At 35.2% G+C, this 18254-nt stretch overlaps 1 pseudogene; it reads right to left on the bottom strand.

Moving 5' to 3' along the window:
* Positions 1-2958: 2958 nt before the first annotated feature.
* LOC143404436 (PDZ domain-containing protein 11 pseudogene) lies at positions 2959-15096 on the bottom strand (annotated as a pseudogene).
* Positions 15097-18254: the final 3158 nt, after the last annotated feature.

The following is an 18254-nucleotide window of genomic DNA, read 5'->3' as shown; positions in this document are numbered from 1 at the left end:
CTAACATTCTATCATTGTTTTAAAACCACCCTCCTTCAGGCAAAGATCACTAATTTGGTCTCCCTCTAAACCTCGGCTTACATTTGACAGCTAAGACTTTAGGACATAAAGAGATGGGTGCTAGTTAATACCTAAGGCTGCCTAATACATCTATAATCTGAAGCTAAATGCCTAAGAAATACGTCACTGACAGCAAAAGAAAAAAAAAAAAGTTCAACCTCCCCAGAAACTTTTCCTCTCCATTTTTTTCAGAAACCCTCCAAATGGTATCAAGTAAGTGCAAATGAGTTGATGATTAAATGACCTATGAAAGCCTGAAGTTTCAGTTTAGGGATAAACATTTTCCAAAAGATTGTAACCACAGTATAAAGGAAAATTCATTTTTGCTGTTTATTTTTTGATTGATTTAACAGTAAGCTATGCTGTCACTCACATAATTAAATCAAACATTTACATTATCTTTAGTAAGATAAACCCATACATTCTAAGACTGACTTTTGAATGTTATTTCTAGTTACAAGGAGAAATTTAACTGATTCTGTATAGTAATAAACATATCTGACTTTCTCACACAGTCACTTTGCTTTCATTCAGTAAAAAAAAAAAAAAAAAAAAAAAAAAACTATGCTCAGTAGAACAATAGATTTCAATCTGAAAATAGCCTGAATTATGTTTTAATATCATCCTCTGACAACCTGCAGGAGGAAACACTTATTAACCAATATAATAGTATGACTGAGGAAAAAATGTAGTAAACAGGATTATTCTTGCATATTTATTTATACATGCTTCATTCTCTAAAAAACGATTTGTCCCAACTTATAAAGAACATGTGTGTGGGCAGGGAAGAATGGTGTGGAGGTGTGAGTACTATAAATGTGGAAAGAAAACACAGATACAATAGAAGTGTAATGTTTAGGGCGGGTTGGCAACTGAACACAGATTTGATTTTCACTGGAACCTTATTGAAATATTATTCACGCCAGGAGTTAAATAATCATCAAGGATCCATTAGACAAATCAGGTGGCAGTGACAGCTTTCAGCAACACTTCTGCAGTCCTAGAAATCGTTTTTTTTTTCATCAGGTCTGGTACGAATGGATCCTGTCAGCACTTGTGTTCTGGCTCTAGAACTGCAAGTGTGTTGCTGGAAAGAACCTTCAATTGGCCAACTTGCTTTAAATATAACAGTGACAAGATTTTTCTTTCTAAAAGTGCAGACTCTTGACCTTGAACTTGGAAAACATTAATTGATTTCCAGCTATGTTACAAAATGCTTGAATAACATTGAACAACTTTCTGATGCCTCAAATTCTATTTTCTCTTTTTAAAAATAATGTCAGATCTGAAAATATTATAGTGTGAATTAAAAAATACAACTACATAAACTTTAGATGTGGATAATAAGAAAAAATTACATTTATAATAATTTACTTTCTGCAAACTGATTTCATGGAAACCCTCAAAGCAGCTCCAAAGCATTAATAACATAAGGTTTTTATAGCTTATATGGTCAGAGAGCAGCAGAGAGAGAGGGGAAACCTACTTCCCAGTCACTTAATGATGAATTAAAATGTGTATTATTTTAAAGTCCACAAGGGATTTTACATGTAGACTATTTTATTTAATTATCTCAACAACTCAGAGACACAATGTCATATGCATGCATAGATAATAAGAACCTTTAAAAGTCATGAGTATTTATGTGAGGTATTCTTCAAAGCCCTATATGTATGTAGGCATTTGCTAGTTTCATTATCATAGCAAACCTTAGAGATGGACACTAATTCTCTTTACTTTCAGATGAGAAAATCAAACATAGACAAATGTAAACTATTTAATAAATAGCAGATTTATTAATCAATATGTTAATAATCATTAACTTATTATAGTATTATTCTCTCAAAGCCAGAAACCGTGGTTTTAAGTGCTATAATACTTCCCAAAATATGAAGCTTAGATTCAAGCCGAAGGATCTCACAGGCTTATTAGCTAGTGAGTTAAGAATGACTATAATCTTGATTTTGAATCACTTGGGACTCTCTTGAAAATTGTGTGTGTGTGTGTGCACGTATAATGTTAGCATTAAAGTAAAAATTAACAGAGAGTTCAAATGGCCATACAGACATGATATGTGTGTATGAAGGTATGTAATGTTGTTAAACTAAAATTCACATATAATGAAATAACTTCATAAATATGATCACCATAAAAATGAATTATAATATTTACATTTACAAAAACAAAGAACTCTTTCTCAAATCTTGTAAAAGAGAAAGTGTTCCCTTATATAATACTAAAAGATATTGCAAAATTCTAAACACTTTATTTTCCAGAAAATGTAACATTTCACACTTAGTTTATACCCTTAACAACTGTTTTTATACCTACATTTTTGTAATAAAAACCATGCCAATATTCTTCAAATCTTGCTTATAATTATTGGTTCAGCAGTTTGCTTGTTTGTTTGTTTTATTTTTCAGTATTATAGTTTGTATTTTGGGGAAGAGGATAGGAGAAAGAAGGGGCAAAAGCATCTCATTGGAGTCTCCAACATGTATGAGATTTTTGATAGCACAAGGATAGAATAAAATGGCCAGGAAATCAGATGGAATGTTTCCAATATTTTCTAACTGATTTCTATAAATAAAATGATGTGTAAGTGCTAAGCCCATGGTAACTTGTACATGTCAGTTGCCATTCTAGCAGGGTTCCTCATAGGCTAGGTTATACCTAGACGTTATCATCCCTTTTCTTTCAGGGAATGAAGCTTGCCTAGAAAACTAGGGAACTGAAAGTATAGTACAGTTGGGGTAGCACAGCTGGTTACTTTCTCCCACCTTTCCTACCCTACTATGCTGGGGAGGGGCTCAGATTAGAACTTCCTAAATGGCTTCCCTGGGGTCTAGCGAGCTGGTCTTGACAGATTCCACATGGAGGGTCATGAGCTGCAATGCTCTAGTGCACAGTCCTCTCTTTTTGGTGATGACATTTGCAGGTAAATAAGCACACACACACTGATTTGGGGGGCAGCCTTTAGGATCTCAACAGCCTTGCTTTGCTCGATATCTTAGATGTCTACAACATTCATGGCTAGAACTTGGTCCTTTCTTCAAATATTTCTCGGTGTGCATCTGAATCAGGAATCACCTTAGAAATGAAGATACCTAGTTGGGAGGCCTTTTCTCTTCTGATAGTAAATCCAAACTGAGTCCAGGATGTTTCTTCAGTGTGAAAGTCAGTTAGAAATTGGGTCAATTCATTGTGGAAGTCTCATAAGGATGAATCCATGCTGGAGAATTCTTATAAACAGGCAGTAAATGACGTAGTCATCATAGGAATTTGGCCGTCCATCTCAGACAAGACCCACTGCTTAAACCCCAAGCCATCATGCCAGCATACCATTCTCCACCATCCCAGGCTGGGATCACTGCCAATTCCTGTTTGTTTGTTTGTTTTGTTGTTGTTTGTTTGTTTTGTTTTTATGTAGTCGCATTTAAAATATTTTTTTTTCAAAGAAGTCTAATTGATTTTTAGTAAAAGATGAAATGTTTGTCAATTTCCAACATTTTCATATCAAATAGTTGTTTTAAATGTTCAGTAAGAACCTGATCCAAAATTCATCCAAATATGAGGCTCTGATGATATTCATTTAAAAAATAAATTAGTACAACACTCTTGTTAGAAGTAATTTTAGTATATCACTTGAAGAATGTTCCACTTAAAATTCTGTTTTACCAAGTTGGTTGATTTAATCCTGCTTTATATTCAGATAAACTAGCTGTTATTTACTGCCCGCACAATAGCTCTTCCATAAGCAAATGCAATTTCTGTCTTTTACTATCCCTTGCTTGGTTAGCCCATGGTTATTGAAAAATCGAGAATGCAAATATGCCTGTCTAAATGAAGATAATGTGGATTAGATTAAAATATGTAGATCATTTGATTAAAAAATGCAGAGAGGGTGTTTGTTCTCTGCTCCAAGATGCTGTAGCCTATACATGTCTCCCAGTGCTCATGCCGTTTGCCTCCAGTGGAATAGGTGACTACAAAAATCAAAAGTCATTTTACCTGTAAGGATGCCATTAACTGGCAGAGTAAAGTCAATAAGAAAATACTATTTTTACAGAATGATCTAGGTGATATTTTGATGTACTTAATGATTTAATTAAAAGTTGTAGAAAACCTCAATAATTTCAGGAAAAAAATGTGGATTAAATCTTCAAAAGTTTGTGGGGTTTATTTAATGAACAGTAAGGTCTTCAATGCTGTTGAACCTGGAAAATAAATGAACATCTTTTCTGGATCATTTTCTAGAGATAGGAAAGAAAAAGAATAGCTGCTTCTACTGGAAGGATGGAGTTAGAATGGAAGTAAAGAGAGCAACTGAAGCACAAAAGCTTCCTTCTATCATTTCTTAATAGACACCATCCTTCTCTATTCACCTTCATCAAGTCTGCCTTCAACTCCTCTTCTGACAAATGCTACTGTAAGAGTCAAAAGGGCAGACAGACATTAATCTTCTTCCTGGTTTTGAAGAGGCACAGACATAAACATATTAGCTGATGCTAAGAAAAGTCCTCTGTCTCTTAAACCAAAACTGAGTAACTTCTATCCTGGAGAAGAATTACCACCAGTACCTCCGCATCTGTAAGGAAGGACCCATGTATCTGAAAGGTAAAATGATTGCTCTGGTTCAGTGATGCATCCAGGTTGAAGAGGTTATCAGTATTCACACTAGAGCTGACATCTGATTTCCAGAATGGGCTGGTGCAGCTGCAGCATCCAGAAGCTGCAAAAAGATAGACAGTAAACTCAAAAGGGAAAATCGGTTTTCTGCCTTGATTTTCTGTGTTGAAAGTAGTGATTCTGAAGTGACAAAGTCTCTAAAGTGGCTGGGCTACTGAGGTCAATGCAGCTGACAATACTGCCCTCTTGGGCAGATCATCTTTCATGTAGTGTCTCAAAAAAAAAAAAAAAAAAAAACTATGTCCACTGAGAACTTCAACATATGACCTCATTTAGAATTAGAAAATTTAGATCATAGTGAATTGGAGGGGTGTGATATAAATCTAAAACTCTTATCATTATAAGAAAAAGAAAGGACATACAGAGATACACATAGGGTAGATACATACATGAAGATATAGGCAGATATAAGAATGACAAAATCATCAATCAAGAAAAGCCATAAATTGCTGAGAGGTCCCGAAATCCCAGAAGAAGCAAAGGAGACTTTTCCCTAGAGCCTTGTGAAGGAACACAGCCTTGCTGATTCTTGAGCATGGACTTCTGGCCTCCTGAACTGAGGGGACAAATTTCATAGTTTCAAGCCACTTTTTACTAATTTGTTAAAGGAGCTCTAGGAAAATAATGTTGATATCATGTCTTGTTCTCAGAGAAGTCTTCTCTATGTCCTGTCACAGTCCATCTGACTCCAAAGTTTCTTTTATGTTATCTCATGCTCCTTTCTGAATCACATTTTAATATAATTCTCCACTTAGTTGTCTTTCTTTCCACAAAACGGTGAGATGTTTGAGGCTAAGGAATCTGTCTTATTTATCCTTCTATCCCGAGGATTTGGGTTGGGTAGAGAAAGTCTAAATAAATGCTTATAGAATGAATGATGGATGCTTTAAAACTGGACAATTAACTACATTATTTTTAGTATTTTTCTATAAATCTACAGATAATAGCATTATTTAATCTTATAATAAAAAACTTCACCTTCTTTTTACAAAAACAGTGATTTATTGAGTTAGGTGTCAAGAATACTATAAACAGACACACTCTCTGCCTTCAAAACATGCAACCTAATGGAAAGAGTTAAAACTAAACATAATTTATGTCTTTTATTTTTAATGTTCTCTGAAAGGCTTATGTGTTACAAGATGCAGGAATGTTCAGAGTGGAAGATTACATTACGACAGTTTTAACCTCATCAGTGGATGAATCGATTTGATAGATTAATAATTTGAAATGGACTCTTCGGTGATAACTGTAGGCAGGTGGATGTGGATGAAGGAAGTAGGTCAATGGAGGCATAGCCTGAGGTATACCTATTCTTGCCTCCTTCCTTTCTTTCTCTGATTCCTGACTGCAATAACTGAGCAGCTTTCCTCCAACCTGCCCTTCCACCATGATGTTCTGCCTCATCATGGGCCCAGAGCATTGGAGTCAGCTGACCATGGACTGAAACCCTGAAGCTATAACCCCCCCCCCAAAAAAAAGAAAACATGTTTTCCTCTAAGTTGTTCTTGTAAAGTATTTTGATCACAGCAAGGAAAAGCCAATACACAAAACAAAACAACAAAACTTAGAGAGCAGAGTCAACTTGCCCTCAGGATTCAAAGGGAGGTCAGATAGTTTCCAACTTTCTTCTTTTATCAATGAAATATGATGTCTTTCCCCAAGAAAGAAATGGTGTTCCTATACTTGTCATTTTCCTTTGTGTTTGGAAAGGGAGCACCACTATCACTGGGATGTGCTGGCAACAGGATTCATGAGTTTCAAGTTCCAGCAGGCTTTACCCATGAATAGAATCTCTGAAACTGTTTTGTGTCTGATAACCACCATGGATTACTTAGATCCACTCCAAAAGGGTCTAGGTTAAAATTCAAAATTGTTGCTTTTAGCAGCCTTCCCAAGAGATTTGTTCCAGCTATGTCTTTGGGAAACACTGATTATGGAATTCTAAAAACATTCATAAAAAACCAATGATAGTTGCTGCAACTGATTTCCTTGTTCATACATTACCACACTGTGCAATATGCTACAAACTTTGTTCCACAAATACTAAAAGATGTTCTTCAAAATCATATTCACATTTCACAAATTTTCTTTACCTTTTCATATCACACTATTTCTGTCCTGACTACCTAGCACTTATGATGCACTTGTCATTTCAATCTATTTTATAATTTGTGCAATATTTTCTCCATTTAAATGACCAAGCACTTTGTGATACACAGAATTGACATTAAACACATTATTTTAAATTAATGCTGAAAAACTGCAAATAGTTAAGTTCAGGAACCTTCATATATCTCTGTAATCAAGTATTTAGGACTTTTTTTATCTACTCAGAGACACTGGTTTATATATATTGTTCTAAGAAAAAAATGTAGAAATTATAAAGCATTATAAGTAGTATGTGCCTGTTTCAAAAATTTTCTTAGAAAATTTAATATTCATACAAATTATTATTTTGCCTGAGGAAGCTATTAAGCCCAAGTAATATAACTATATGTGCTGAGAGCTGTTCCAATTGCATATATATAACCAAAAACCACAGCAAGAAAGGGTTTCATTAGCTCATATTGATACTATAGGTGTAAAAAAAACAAGTGCTTAGAAAAATAGACATAGATTTCTTTATTAACACCTTGAAAAACAAGTCCCTTTTAAATGAATTACTGATAGTATAAAATGAACTGAATATTGCTTCCAGAGTTTGTTCAGAAATGTGGAGTTCTCTGAAATGAATGAGTGCCAGATGTACCAAAGGATTTTTCTGATCACAAAATTTTTACTGCTATCTCTATATCTATTCTTTTATTGGAGAGTCTTCCTAAACCTTAGTTTTAAATTAGATTTTTCTTTTGCACTTTTAAATACAAATAATGATCCCCTTTTCCTTCTATTTACATCTGCAGAATCCCACCTGAATTAATCAAGTGATTTATTGAAAATGAGTGCATTGATCTTCCTTTACCCTTCTCCTCATACCTTTGTATAGGCACTCTTGGACTCATATCAGCTGTAGTATCTGATATTTAAAACCCTGTAGAGACTGAGACTCCCGGGTTGAAAATAAATTGCTGCTCATTTTGGTCAAGCTCAATTGGTTTTCTAGAACAGGGCTAAGCTTGGTGGTGATGTCATGACCACTCAGTTCCTGGTGGAAGAAATTGATTGATTGATCTTGCTCAGAATGTCAGAGGAACATTGCACAGAACACAGGACATGAGCCACGCTGGGATTCCTGGGCTGTATTGGTGATGAGATTTAAAATCCCAGGCAAAAAGGAAAACATGACAGTTGTGATGATAAGTGCCTCTGTAACGTGGCTTCTTCAATTGTAACAGGTCATGTCACAGAAATACTCTAAACAGCATGTATCAGGTAAAATAATTGCTGCCAGGTCACTTACGGAAAATTCCAAAGAGAGATTTCTTTGAAAAGCATATCATATTTCTTGAATACAATACATACCTCAATTCTCAGAGGCATCTATCCAACTTTTAACTTTCTTTTATATTACCCATTTATTATACATTAGTAAATGAGACCATCTTAAAATGAAATGATTCAAAATCAACAGACATTTTATTCAAATAACACTGATTACTGAAATGTATAGTTGCAGAACTTCTAAAGTATTTTTTAAGAAAGTGTTTTTAGTTGTTTCTTTCCATACAGAAATCAGAGATTAACACTAAGCACTAAAGCTGTTTGTATATATTGCTGTCTCATTTAGTGACTCATTCAACACCTATTACACAACAAGCAAGTACTACAGCTTAGTGTCACACAGTAAATAGTGTATTACTTTCCACCACCAAAGAGATAATATATATTAAGTTAGAATGAATACAGTTTGGTGAATGTTGTAGGTAAGAAAATGTTGTTATAGAGAAAGTTCAGTATTGTCGACTACTGAGCACAGGCCTATTAAAAGGGAAACTCATAAAAGTTAGGAATAGGACATGGGATTAGTGAAAACTTTCTTTTGGAAAAGAAAGAAAATGGCTACTGTACCATTGCTGGACCCATTAGCTTCAAGTTCAGCCTCATAATTCTTCTAAGAATGTCATTGGTCGGATATTAATAGAATATTTTTCTTAAAGTTACTCTTTAAATAAGGTAAAATAATTATTTTGCTAAAATATACAAAATTATTTGAACAGAATACAAAAAACCTTTTGAAGGATATAACAATTCTTTAAGTATTTGTCACTACTCACAGGATATTGAAGTAAGTACTACAAAAACATAGAGATATGATAAGATAAAGACCTTGTACTTGAGATTGTTTTGCAAAATAGGAGAGGTTCAGATTGTTAATAAATGAATAAATAATGAGTACTAAAAAGACATGTGACAACAAGCAAAAAATTATTGACAAAAAATTGTGTTAGTCAGCTTTTCATTGGCTATCTAAATATACCTGAGGAAATCGATTTAAAGTTGCAAAGGAGAGGTTTATTTTTGACTCATCTTTTTTTCCAAGTTCAGTCTGCATTCACTTAGTTTCATTGTGAGGCAGAACATCATGGCAGAAAGTCATGACAGATGTTTGTCTTTTATTTTAATGTAATTTTTAAAATTTATATATGACAGCAGAATTCATTACAATTCTTATTAGACATATAGAGTGCAATTTTTCATATCTCTGGTGTATACATAGTATATTCACACAAATTGCTGTCTCATACACATACTTTGGAAAGTAATGATCATCACATTCCACCATCATTAGTTACCCCATACCACCTCCTTTACCCTCCAAACCCTCTAGAGTTCGTCTATTCCTCCAATGCTCCCACTCCCTATCCCACTATGAATCAGCCTCCTTCTATCAAAGACAACATTTGGCATTTGTTTTTTTGGGATTGGCTAACTTCACTTTGCAGTATTTTCTCTAACTTCATTCATTTACCTGCAAATGCCATGATTTTATTCTCTTTTATTGCTGAGTAATATTCCATTGTTTATTTATGCTACATTTTTTTAATCCATTCATCTATTGAAGATCATCTAGATTGGTTCCAGTTTAGCGATTGGAAATTGTGCTGCTATAAACATTGTTGTGGCTGTTTCAATATACCAGACCTTAAACTATACTGCACAGCAATAATAACAAAAATAGCATGGTATTTCACCAAAACAAACTAGTAGACCAATGGTACAGAATAGAGGATACAGAGACTAACCCACAAAACTATAATTATCTTATATTAGGCGCTAAGAACATGCATTGGAGAAAAAGGTGCCAAGAACATGCAATGGAGGAAAGATAGCCTCTTCAATAAATGGTGCTGGCAAAACTGGAAATCCACATGCAACAAAATGAAATTAAACCCCTATCTCTCACCATGCACAAAACTCAACTCAACATGGATCAAGGACTTAGGAGTACAATCAGAGACACTGAGTTTAATAGAAGAAAAAGTAGGCCCTAATCTCCATCATGTGGGAGTAGGCCCCAACTTCCTTAATAAAAGTCCTATGGCACAAGAATTAAAATAAAGAATCAATAAATGGAATATACTCAAACTAAAAAGCTTCTTCTCAGCAAAAGAAACAATCTGTGGGGTGAATAGAGAGCCTACATCTTGAGAGCAAATCTTTACCCCTCACACATCAGATAGAGCACTAATCACTAGGGTATATAAAGAACTCAAAAAGCTAAGCAACAAAAAAACAAATAACCCAATCAATAAATGGGCCAAGACCTAAACAGACACTTCTCAGAAGAGGATATATGATCAATCAACAAATATATGAAAAAATGTTCATCATCTCTAGCAATTAGAGAAATGTAAATCAAATCTAAGATTTCATCTCACTCTAAGCAGAATGGCAGCTAGTATGAAGACAAACAATAATAAGTGTTAGTGAGGATGTGAGGAAAAAGGCACACTCATACACTGCTGGTGGGACTGAAAACTGGTGCAGCCAGTATGGAAAGCAGTATGGAGATTCCTTGAAAAACTGGGAATGGAACTACCATTTGGCCCAGTTATCCCACTCCTCCGTGTATACCCAAAGGACTTAAAAACAGCATACTGCAGGGACATAGCCACATCAATGTTTATAGCAGCACAATTCACAATTGCTAAACTGTGAAAATATGCTTGTCTAATGGTAGCCCAGAAGCAAAGAGATAGAGGAAGGTTCTGGGCTCCCGATATGACCTTTAAGGGAAAGCTCCTAGTAACCTACTTCCTCCAGCCACTCTTCACTCTCCCAAAGTTGCCACTGCTTCCCAATAGGGCCACTATCTGGGAACTAAGCCTTGAAATCAGGAGGCTTTGGGGGATATTCCAGATCTAAATTATAACAAGGGTATTTTAGCTTGGTAGGTATGCTATCACAAAATGACACAGACAAGGCAACTTAAATAAGAGAAAATGTACTTTTCCCAGTTATGAAGGCTAGAAATCCAAACCAATGCCTTAGCTGATTCAATACTTTTGAGTTCTCTCTCTCATTCTTTCATAGAGCCATGTCCTTCAAGTCCCAGGAGCACAGTTGACTAGCCACTATGTCTTCCTTTGTAGGCGAATGACCCTGATATTCTATGTCATATCTCCCCCCCCATTATAAGGACTTAAATCAGATTGGATCAAGTCCACCCTAAAAACTTCATTCTAATGAAATTACTTCTTTCAAGGCCCTATGTCCAAATACAGTTACATTATGAATTATCATTGCAAGTTAGGAATTCAACATATGAGCTTTTGAGGGACACCATTATTTCTATAGAAAAAAAATATATTATTAGCAACTTGGAAAATAAAAATTGATCCTGTGAAGTAAGAAAAGTGATGAGGAAAATAGTAAATATATTTAGATCAGAAAGAAACATAAAAAACAAACATGAAATTCTGGAATATCACCTTTTGCAAATGATTATCATTCTGAAGTACATACCTTATTTGTGCCATACCCTAACTTGATACTTCTAATGATCTCTTAACATTTAAAAAAATTGCTCCAAAAAATTAAGCTGGACATAAGATTCTTCATCATCTGGCTGTTATTACCTTCTTCTCACATTTTTTTTTAAATTTTTTAACATTTCTACTTTGAGTTTCAGACTCCAGGGTTACCAAGCTACTTGCATTTCTCTGAATATATAATGCCACTCTATGCTATCATCATCATCTCATGTTATTTTCCTTGAGGGGAGGTTTTGCCTACTTGACAGAACACTATAAATACTGTTTAATCCATCACTTGTTCTGTAGAATGTCCTTCAAGTCCCACGAGCACAGTTGACTAGTTTCCTTATGTGTTCATATGCTTAGGTCATTCCCTTTTAATCATGTTATACTTTTTTTTCCTTCCACTTACATACAGTTAGTCCTCACTATTTGTAAATTCTATATTTGCAAATATAGATGCATTTGCAACACCAAACTCAATACTCATGGTCTTTTTCTGACATGCACAGGGTGGCAAAAAAGATTTTCAGTTTAACTTTTCCAGCTGAAAGCTGACATCTTGCTTCAGCTTTTATTCTGTAAACAAATGTGTCCTTTCTCTAGTTTTCTTTGTTTCACATATTTTACATTTATGTGCTTCTTATTCATGATATTCTTGTTTAAAATGACTGCCCAAGGCATAATGCTAAAGTGCTATCTAGTGTTCCTAATCATAAGAAAGCTCTGATGTACTTTAAAGAGAAAATATATATGCTAAATAAATTGCATTTCAACAATTTATCGTGTGCTTACCATGAGTTCAAAGTTAAAAAATCAAGCATACAAAATTAAGTGATTTTAAAGAGAATGAACATTGAGAATTCATGTCTGGGAGCTTGCAGAAATCTGACCCCATACTTTTCTTAGAAGCAATAGTTCAGTACTTTTTAACTTAGTGTGCATGGAAGCACTACAGAACATAACCACTGCAGATAATATGAAATAACTATATGTCTTGATTATTCTACTGTCAGCTCCTGACATGTAGCTCCATGCTTTATTCATCTTAACATTTCTGGGGCCTAAGGAGTAATGCTTAATACTATAGAAGTTAATTACAGATATTTATCAAGTGCTTGTTTAATAAAAGAAGAATAAATGTGTTATAATTGATCAAAGAATGACCGTAGACCTTTTATTTTTGTTTGACTAAATTGTAAGTTTTTGAACTAGTAATTTGCATGAAAAGTTTCCACTTGAAGATTAATTTAGAATTAGATAAGAGTAAAAAAGAGTGGAGAAACTAGATAAAAGTAAAATAAATGCTAGTGAGAGCAATTAAAAAATATCCATAGTAGCTATATGTTAAATAGATTCTTCTCATCAAATTATATGCCAAGAATTATGAACAGTGGCACATGCCTGTAATCCCAATCACTCAGGAGAATGAAGATGGAGAATTGCAGGTTTGAAACCAACTTGGAAAAATTAGAAAGACCCTGTGTTTAAAATGTGGAAAAGAAGAATGAAAGAAAAGAAAAATAGAAAAACAAGGTTAGGGATATAGGTCAGTGGTTGAACACTTTCCTAGCATGCATAGGTGATGGGTTCAATTCCCAGTAACATACACACACACACACACAAAAAGAGAGAGATAGAAAGAAAGGAAGAAAGAGCAAGGTTTCATGGGTGGTATTAAATTTTTTATAATCTTTTATTCAAAAAATATTTGGTTTCTCATGGATTATGGAACCGAAAACACCACTGACCCAACTCCGCATAATATCTTTTATTGTCTGAATATAGAATTGGGTCCTCTGGTTACAAAGAGGATGAATATAAAATTATATGACTGTAGGGAAGAATTTCTTTTTAACATTCCTATTCTTCTAGTTAAAACAACAGATACTGTTACATGTAGGAAAGAAGTTACATGTAGATGCTGATTTCCAAATATCCACTCCTACACCAAGCAGTAGGGGTAGCACAGTATTCTTTCCTTTGTTCCTGAAGGTACAACAGGTGGATTCACACACCAGAGCCCTGAGAATGTCATTTCTTTCTCTAGTGATAGCAATTTCTTTTTAAGTCTTGGTTTGCTTCAGCTAGACTAGGAAGTTGATTATTCCTAAATAGAAATAATTGCCCAGAATACAGTGGCAATTCAGGTAACTTCTCTGTTCCTCTATGATTACACTATCCTAGGACTATAGTTTAAGTGAATTTTGAATGACAGAGGTTGCTTAAAGTTATAACTTGACAACCAGCATTTGTTATTTATGACAATAATTAATTATTTAATCTATCATTTAAGCAAATGGAATACTACTCTGGGTCCTGTTCTATGCATCAAGGAAAATAAAAGGAATAGGAGACAGAAAATTAACTCATATATATTTCTAAATTTTCAGTTCAAACTGGATTTTTAATTTATTTTATTTAATATAATAATAAGTATTATCACAATTAAATAAAGCTGAATAATAAAAAATAATCATGTCCCATAAAAGATGACACATTTATAAGCATCTAAATGATATTAATTCATTTGTTCATTTAATTAAAATACATTGTTACTTTCTTCAGAGTTTGGAACATAGATATTCAAAGATAATGATCCTCTCTTCCAGGAGGTTATGCCCTCATGTGGGAGCAAATAATTTCTGTATTCAAAATATATTTTGAAGACATAAAATGGATTATTATGATTATTACTATACAGAAAGATCCCTGAGAATATATAGATAAACCATTTTACACATAATAGGGGGTTGGGTTAGTTTTCATTCCTGTGACTGAAAGACCAAACAAGAATAACTTAGATAAGAAATAGTTTGTTTTGGATCCTTGTTTCAGAAGTTCAGTGTGTGGTTGGCTGACTCCCATTGCTCTGGGCCCAAGTGAGGCAGAACATCATGGCTGAAGGGCATTGTGGAGGAAATCAGCTCATTATATTGCAGCCAGGAAGAAGAGAGAGCTTGAGTGCAAGGAGCAGAGATAATATAATATAATCTCCTAGGACATGCACCCAGTAATCTATTTCCTTCTACCATACCTTATCTACCTACAGCCACTACCCATTATTCCATTCAAGTTATTATCCATCAAATAGATTAGTCCACCAAATATGTTGCAATTCACATAACCCAATAATTTTACCTCTAAATGTCCCCATATTTTCTCACACATGAGCTTTGGGGAGACACCTCATATCCAAACCATCAAGGAGATTAAAGGTTGCCAAGTAATATCTCCCAAAAGCGATGATTGAATCAACTTTAAAATATTTAAGGAAAAGTACAATGAAACCCTGAAAGAGGTAATAGAATTTTCATCTCCTCAAACCTTCATTGAGAGCATCTTTGATTAAAGAAATGTTGTCGCATCTCATTGTCTTATCTCCTTTCATAGACTGCAAGTTTTTGAGGGTCAACTGTTCGTTCATATATGAATGTTAGTATTAGGTTCTGTTATGCTTTAGAAATGAGGTTTTCCCCCAAAGGTCACTTATGAGACAATGCAAGAAAGTTTAGAGGTGAAATGATTGGGTTTTGAGAACCTTAAACCAATCAGCACATTAATACATTTAAATGGATTAACCAGATGGTAACTGTAATTAACAGATGTGGCTAGAAGAGGTAGGTTTGGGCTATATATTTTAATCCCTAGTGAGTGGACTTTCCTCTCTTCTTTCTGATTTCCATGCCCTGAGCTGCCTTTCTCCTCCACAATCTCCTGTGCTGATGTTCTGCCTTACCTATGGCCCATAACAAGGGAGTTCACTGTCTAAGACCACTGAAACCATAAGCCCTAAATAATCATTTCCTCCTTGTTATGGTTTAGATATGAAGTGTTCTCCCAAAGCTTGTGTGTGAGAGAATGCAAGGAAGCTTAGAGGTGAAATGATCGGGTTATCAGAACCTTAAACAATCAGAGCATCAATGCTCTGATAGAGATGAACTGGGTGGTAACTATAAGCCAGTAGGGTATGGCTAGGAGAGGTGGGTATTGAAGGTTTGCTTTGGGGGTATATATTTTGACTGTGGTGAGAAGAGTCTCTCTTTGCATAATAACAAGGATCCAAAACAAACTATTTCTGATCTAAGTTATTCTTGTTTGGTCTTTCAGTCATAGGAATGAAAACTTAACTAACACAACCCCTTATATGAGTAAAATGGCTGATCTAAATATTCTCAGGGATCTTTGTGCTTTTTGTATAGTAATAATCATAATGATCCATTTTATGTCTTCAAATCCATCAATAATCCATTCTATCTCTTCCTGGTGCCATGTCCCCAACTGCTTTTCTCTGTCACACACTTCTGCCATGATGTTTCGCCCCATCTCAGGCCTTGAGTTAGCCATCTAAGGGAGAAACTTTTCCTTGTCTAATTTTTTCTTTTCACAGTGTATTTGGTCACAGTGACAATAAAGCTGACTAAAAGAGTTTCCTGTGACTGCTGTTACAAAATACACAAACTGGGTGACATGAATATCGGGAATTTATTATTTCATGGCTCAGGAGGCTAAAGACCTATGGGGCCTGAGAAGAAACAGAACATCATGGCAAAGGTGTGTGGCAGAGAAAAGTTCAGTTCATGGGATATAGGACACGCAGAGAGAAAAAACAAGGATGGAGACACAAAACTCCAAGGGCGTTCCCCCAGTGACCTACTTCTTTCAGCCACACTCTACCTGCCTATAGATATCACTCAATATAGTAGCCTCTCAAATTATTAATCCAGCAAATGAATTAACCCATTGATTATGCAGTTCTCATAATCTACTCATTCACATCTGAGCTTTCCTGGATTGTTTTAAGTGTGAGCCTTCAGAGGACAAATTATATGCGAGCCATAATATTCCACCTTTGGCTCCCAAAAGCTTATCCCCATTTTACAATTAAAAAAAATGTATTCAGTCCATCTACAAGTCTAAACAGTTCCAGCATTACCTAAAAATATGAGTTCAAATCTCATCTGAGACTCAAGATAAACTCTGGGCTATGAGCCCCTGTAAATATTGAAGGTTAAGTTATATGTATATATATATATATCAACTATAAAACAGAACAGCGTAAACCTTGCCTTCCAAAATGGAGGAATATGGGCACAGGAAAAAGGGCTGGAAGCAAAACAAGACTAAACCTCAGCTGCAAACAAAACTTGTAGGTCTGTGTCTCTACAGCTGGTGTTTCAGTCAGCTTCTTCCCTACTGCCTCTAAAAGATCTGACCAGAACAATTTTAGGGGAGGAAAAGTTTATTTAGCAGCTCACAATTTCAGAGGTCTCAATCCATAGAGATCAGACTCCATTCCTTGGGGCTCAAGGTGAGATTGAACATCATGGAGGAATAGTGTGGCAGAGGGAAGCAGCTTATATGATGATCAGAAAGCAGAGAGAGTAACTCTACTCACCAGAAACAAATATATATAACAAAGCCATGCCCCTAATGCCCCAACTCCTCCAGTCAGACCCCACCTGCCTTCAGTTACCACTTAATTAATCCCATGAGGTGACTAATTTGCTGAGTGGTTTAAGGTTCTAATATCCCAATCGTTTCTTCCCTGAACCTTCTTGCATTGACTTACATATGAGTTTTTTAAGGACACCTCACATCTAAGCCATAACATCTGGACACATGATATGAGGAACATGGTATGAGATGTGATCTTCAAAGGGTTTGGGAAACCCTACTTTTATAGCCTCCTGATAGTGTCTTAATGACCTCTCTTCTAGAATGGCCTGTCCAAAGCCATTTATTTTCCTTGGCAGTCATTCCATGGTACTTTCATGGTATTCCACTGGAGCTCTGATTTCCTTCTTTTAGCTTCATGCATCACGCTCACAGGGGCTGCCCTGGGAATTCTGACCTTGCTATATTTTGCCTAAACTCTTTGGCCTTCACTTAAAATCTTGGAATCCTCTATGACCCGCTAACTCCAATATTCTGTATTCTTTCAAAGCAGCACCACGAGGATGACTCTGAGGTCTCCCACCAATTCAAGCAGTAGCTGGACACCCTTGGACCACAGGCTTATGAGTGCCTAAGTAGCTGAGCATGGTGAAACGAATACTTGAAAAACAACTTCTGAGGCCCATACGGGCAAGCAGAGTGCCCATAAGCTCTTTTAAATAAGTTTTCACCTTTATAATTTTGAGTGTTCCATTCCATGATTATTATCTTGCTGATTCCTGAGTTGCTTTCCAAAGGGATCTTTCCTACTGTCTCTGTACAGTGCGCTTGAGTTCTCTTTAGTAGTGACAATCTCTTCTGTAACTAAATATTCCTTTGCCCCAATTTTTAATGTTTTTTTCTTCTCTGGCCAAATTGCAAATTTTTTAAATCATATCTCTTTGTTTTTTTCTCCCAATTCCCACAGCAAATCTGGCTAAAAGCTCTTAGTAACACCCATGCTACTGTCTGAATAATGTGCTGCCTTGAATTTTCCTCAATCAGATCAATTATTCTATAATTTTTAAATTCAGCCTCACACAGAGTTCAGGACATGGGCAAAATGTAGACAAGTTCTTTTCAATGATGTAACATGAATGGCATCTAGCTCAATCCCCAAGAGTCTTTATTCTGAAACCTCCTGTGTAC

This window comes from Callospermophilus lateralis, chromosome 7, assembly GCF_048772815.1.
Source record: "Callospermophilus lateralis isolate mCalLat2 chromosome 7, mCalLat2.hap1, whole genome shotgun sequence".
NCBI lineage: Eukaryota > Metazoa > Chordata > Mammalia > Rodentia > Sciuridae > Callospermophilus > Callospermophilus lateralis.
This window is presented reverse-complemented; position numbering and strand designations above follow the sequence as displayed.